The sequence below is a fragment of the Lygodium microphyllum genome, chromosome 17 (assembly GCF_053477565.2).
Source record: "Lygodium microphyllum isolate KBCC chromosome 17, Lygodium_microphyllum_v1.1.10, whole genome shotgun sequence".
Classification (NCBI taxonomy): domain Eukaryota; kingdom Viridiplantae; phylum Streptophyta; class Polypodiopsida; order Schizaeales; family Lygodiaceae; genus Lygodium; species Lygodium microphyllum.
The window spans coordinates 20623899-20629552 of NC_141151.1; the positions used below are offsets into that span (position 1 = coordinate 20623899).

Genomic DNA, 5654 nt, shown 5'->3' on the forward strand with positions numbered 1-5654 from the left:
TGATCATGCACATTTTGGGGTGAGAAAGGTATGAAAGTAGGAGATTGGTTACTCATCACCATTCCATCCCATTGAAACATAGAAGACTCCTATTTCACCACAAACAAAAATATATGCACTTTGGTGATTTGACTTTATCCTAGATCCCAACAATGGAACCAAAATGTTGGCCTCAATGAATGCTCAAACTTGGGACATTGGACATTGCTCATATTCTTTCAAGAGCTCAACTTTTCCGAGTCTTAGTTACCTATCACCTAGTTTGCTTATACATTAGCTCTAAACCGACCAAGCTTCTCCCTCCCTATAAAAGAAAGAATGCATGAAGGATTTGGATTATAGTAGACTTACTTATCACCTTTTTCACATAATATTTGAAGAATGGAAGCCGTAGGTAATCTCACAATTCAAGTTGTGTGCTCCTCAAATCACTTGCTCCATTGTATCCACTTCAAGAAACTGCATCACTAGAGAGGAAGATAAGGGAGAAGAAGGTGAAGTAGTGAAAGGAGAAGAGCTTCTTATCAATGGGTCTCTCTCTCTCTCTCTCTCTCTCTCTCTCTCTCTCTCTCTCTCTCTCTCTCTCTCTCTCTCTCTCTCTCTCTCTCTCTCTCTCTCTCTCTCTCTCTCTCTCTCTCTCTGTGGTGTGTAATGATCACAAGAGTGTAGAAAAAAGAAGAAGAGTGGAACTCCAAAGTGTTAAATATACCTAATTCATTTTTTCAAATTTTATATATTAGAGTTAGATGTTTTCACTATTTATACATTAGGGTTGTCATTCTCTTAATTTATGCATACAAGGCTTAATTGGACCGAATCCTAGATGAAATGAATATAGGATGCATTTAAAACTCATGGGTTTTCAATTGTGGCTTCCAAAGTTATTAGGACTTGCATGATAGCTCTCATTAGAAATCACATCCTTGAATTGTTTTTCTAGGATTTCTAGATGTACATCCTATAAGTGAAAGTTGTCTAGTTTAAATATTATGCTTCTAAAATCACCATTGCAATTGAAAGAAGTTTGGGCTTTAGCACCGTGAAATCTTATTTGCCCCTTTGCCAGTCAAGTGTAAGTCCCATGTCACACTCCTCAACTTTGGGTAATGATCTTCATAGGGTCAATAGGCTTGGAGGATATGTGGACTTAGAGGATGAAAGGGAAATGTTGGAAATGGTTGTGATTGATAAGGGGGTAATGGATATCAATGTTCAGTGGTACATACATTAGCCTTCAAATTACTTGCACACAAATTGTGCTCTCCCTAGGGTGTTACTTACTTACCCATACGGTGGTAATGTGCTCATGCAAAGTGTTATAAGGAGATGTATCTAACACTCAACTCAGAAGCTTTGCAGTGTTAGTCCCATACTAGAGGACCATGTTGGTTGTAATATTGTATATACAATGTGGTACTTAGGATGACAAGTTTGTTGAGCATGCCCCAAAGAAGTCCTATCCTTGATGTGTTGTGAGCCTGCAAGGTGGGAGAAGGGGCTTAGGGTTTTAAGGCATGTGTAAACTTGAGGATCCATAGATGTTGAGCTTGTGAGTGTGTCTCTTTTTATTGGAGTATGTTCTCTTAAATTTTTTTCCTTTTTTTTGTTATTTTCCTCTCCTTTTTTAGGATGCTTATGATCTAGAGAGAGGTTGCATTATGTGGGATGTGTAGCCCTTACTTTAAAGGTACTCCTTTGCCGAGCCCTACAACTTGATGGAAGACTCCAAAAAGAGTAGGTAAGTGTAGGAGATGGACCTACTATCAACCATATCCTATAGTAAAGTGACACAATAAGATGGGAGAAGCAAAGCTTAGAGATGGAATGGTGCCATTGTGACACTATCTATAGCTGCATTCACATCAAAGAATACTTGTCGTAGGCCATCTTCATATGTAGTGAGTATTTGTTTCAGTAGTCTTACAAGCATTTGTAGGTACCTGCAAGTGGTGATAAAGATTGTATTAAGGTAAAATTTTGGTGAATTTTTTGATAAATATGGAAAAGGTATACTTTATATCCTTAGGTCAAACAATATATTGTTCACCGGTCTCAACTTGGATATTGAGGGATCTTTGGAGAAACATATCTACTATCTATTTAGGGTTCTTTGTCTCCTTGGATAGTGATAATAGACCATGTTAGCCCTTTGATATGGAAGTGATAGATAGAATGCAAATCAAGCTTGTTTGTCTATCTCTAGGATAGTGTAAGGCCACTTTGGCTACATTGTCCACTCTTGTAGGGGCTTCTTTCTTGACTCATGTCCTCATGTTTCCTTGAGATTGCATGCGTCCTCAAATGTAGCAATGTCTTGCTGCTCAAGTCATTTCTTTGCTATATTTTCCTGTTTTGATGAGATTTTGAATGGTCTATAAGGGCAAGACTTGCTTAAACCTTGGTTCCTAGTGAACATTAAAGTCAAATACTATGGTGATGTCAAACTTGTGCCATTCTTGGTATTGCCATTGTTCGTCTTCTAATCCTCCTCAAATTCTTCAAGTATTCAAAGTTTCCATTGGAAAATGTGCTACCTTTGTGTTTGGGATAGAATAACTTTGATCATTCAATCATAGCATTCCTATGCTCTTGGAAGTATTTTTGTTTCCTTTTTCATGCCTTGAGGTTCCACATCATTCCATTCCATGGGTCGAATCTAGTTCCCATGGTTTAGTATACTCCACTAGTGGGACCATGACTTTAGGTGGCTCCATGGTTGCTAGTGCTCCTTAAAGTGATTCTTGGAGATGGCCACTTACTTGATACCACAATTATTTGCATGGGTGTAGGGGGCTGAACCCCATTTCCTTTAATTTTGAAATGTTGTAGTTAGTGAGATGGAGATGCTCCACTAATTGTTCCTTAGTAAGCTCTTTGATGGGGATTCTGAATTCATGTTACTGATGTCATATTCTAGAAGGGCATGGGCTACCCCAAATTGTGCCTTTAGATATTTGACATCATTTTTTCCACCATGGAGGTAGTTAGATTGCATTTTGGTAGAATTCTTTTTGCAAGGAGATCACATGTTTACATATAGGAACTTGCTTCCTTTATCTCTCTCTCTCTCTCTCTCTCTACAACAAGCTTGCTAAGTCTAAGGTCACCTTCTTCATGATCTCCTTTCTTTCCTCATGTGCTTTCCTTGTCTTTTCCTCCACCCTCTTGTATCTCCTACTAGGGTCAATTCTATAGTGTTCTATAGCCTTATAAAGGCCTCGCCAATGTTGTTGTGTTTGTCGAGGAATGAAGCATGTGCCTCTTGTGGCGGGCTCTACACTTGCATGCTTGAGACATTGGTGCTCTAGGATTTCCATCTAACCCATCTTAAAACACAAACCAAGTAGCCTAACATGTATACAAGTCAGTGGGTGGAAAAACCATAGAGGTGTAAGAAACCTAACAGGTGGGATTCCCTTCACAAGTTGTACCATATCAACCGACCATGATCTTCTGTGAAAGGTTTGAGTGGGAGCACACTTCTTGGGACCCAAAATATGGTGGACTATGCCTGAGTAGGGTGAAGCCAAAGGAAAATCTGGTGGAGGATCATAGCGATACTAACATGCAAATCATTCATCGGACTTGGATATAGGGGTGAAAAACTAATCAAACCATCTAGTATCTAGCTCCCTCCAGGATAGCTAGAGCTCCTTGCAATTTTATCAAGTAAAGTGAATGATTAGATGCATCAAGGGTGGAACACCCTCAACCTATTCTCAAACCTTAAGTAGGTAAGTGGCTGGGGTTGCTCTATTGAACCCGGGTGCAAAATGCGAGCTCTAAGTGGGCCATTTTTGGTAAGCAGAAGTGGCAATGCAAGATGAATCAAAAGATGGGTTACGGTGTCAAATTGTTTGCTAACCTAGATCCCACAAAGGGTGTTGATTGACTAAGATAGCAAGATGATGGTCATGGAAGTCGAAATCCACTGAGTGTGTAACAACTCACATGCCAAATCAAATAGCCCCAAAAGTGGATGGTGCTGAAGCACATGTGGTGCCGCCATTGAGGCAAGTGCCAGGCCCCGATGAGTAGGAGGACATGGAGGTCATGACACAACTTTAGGCATGAGCTCAAATGAAATGGCCCCCAATGCAGATCTTGGTGGTAGATCAAATATTCAAATGAGAACTTTGAAAACCAAAGTGGATAAATGTTCCATGTGAACAACAATTTGACATGGTTTGGTCAATCTTAAGAGATGGGTCAATATTGTATCAAGGGTGCAATGCACACCGCTCATAAAAAAGGAATCAGGTTAATATTCCCAAATCAGGATGTGGCAATGGGTAGCAATGTGACTGAATGCAGAGACGCCAACAATGGGGGCCCCAAGAAGAGTTCTCTTTTCTTTTTAACAGCCCACCCACTGTGAAATCAAATCACTTGGAGATAGGATCTAGAAGTGGGGATGATAAAGCACCACACGACTCATGGTGTCTGATGCGCCTATGTGGCCCATGAAAATCTAGAGGAGCAAATGCCAATCATGCCCAATCATACACATAACCGCATTAGATCTCCAAGGTGGACAACCTTTGATCGATAGAATAATGTAGGTAAGGGAAGTTGGCAAAACATATCCATAACTTCAGGAAAAGGATTAACTCTAAGGGTGGGGTCTAGAGGTTTGCTTCTTGACCTCAGAGGTTGTCAAGGGTTTGCCCAAGATACCCTAGCGGTGAGGGTGGACCTTTGTGTGTTGATCGGGTGTGATGGAGGTAGAACATCATCCCTAGGCGCAATGAAAAACCATCTTAGAACTGGTACTGACAAGGGGAATCTGACTATTTAATTAAAATAAAGCATTGGATGGTCGCTGTGGATATTGATGTAATGTGATTTCTGCAAAATGCTCTGAAGGTCAAAGTGAAGAAATACAACCAAGCACAAGTAAACAATGGAAGTAACTGTGACTCCCTTAAGATAGCCAAGCAGATGAAAGGATTAACAAGATTCCCACTATCCTATCTACTATTTAGTGAGACCACAACCAAGGGAACGGGCTTGGAAGAATCAGTGGGGAAAGGAGACCCTATTGATCTTTTTGATTCTAGTCCTTCAATCATCCTTATGCCTAATGGGTATCTTGTACTCTAAAGTGGCCGATTTTTCTCTCTTTACGCTACTTGGACCATCAACTTAGTTAGTAATTGTTAACCCCAGTGCAAAGAAAGCAAAAAGAAAATTAAAAAGACGCAGGGCAAAGCAGAAAAAGGTGGCCCAACTCAAGAAATAAGAGGGAAAAGGCCAAAAGTATCAGAGAGAGAATTAGGGAGAGAGAGAAAGAGGAGAGAGAAGACTGTAAAAGAGAGAGAAAGACTGCAGGAAGAGAGAGAAGAAGAGTGATGAGGAGAGAGAAAAACTAGATTTAGAGAGAGAAAGACATGAAAGAGGGAGAAGCCATAGAAGCTGTGAGCAAGATGGGAGAGAAAGACTGTAATTGTATTAATGTGTCAAAAAGATGTGAAAAATTACATGTCCTCTCCTTTTATACCAATGTCAGTGTGACATGGCATAATATCAATGTTATTTACACTAATTCCTTATTCCCAGCTCCTTACAATCCATCCCTTCCTAAAAGTTACAGACCTGGAAATAACTAGAAAAAGATGGATAGAACAGAGTACTACTCTGTTTTTTACAGCTTT

General features: G+C 40.0%; 1 pseudogene; it reads left to right on the forward strand.

Annotated features, from left to right (window-relative positions):
• The first annotated feature begins 3338 nt into the window (after positions 1 to 3338).
• On the forward strand, positions 3339 to 4547 carry LOC148021659 (25S ribosomal RNA; annotated as a pseudogene).
• The last annotated feature ends 1107 nt before the right edge of the window (positions 4548 to 5654 follow it).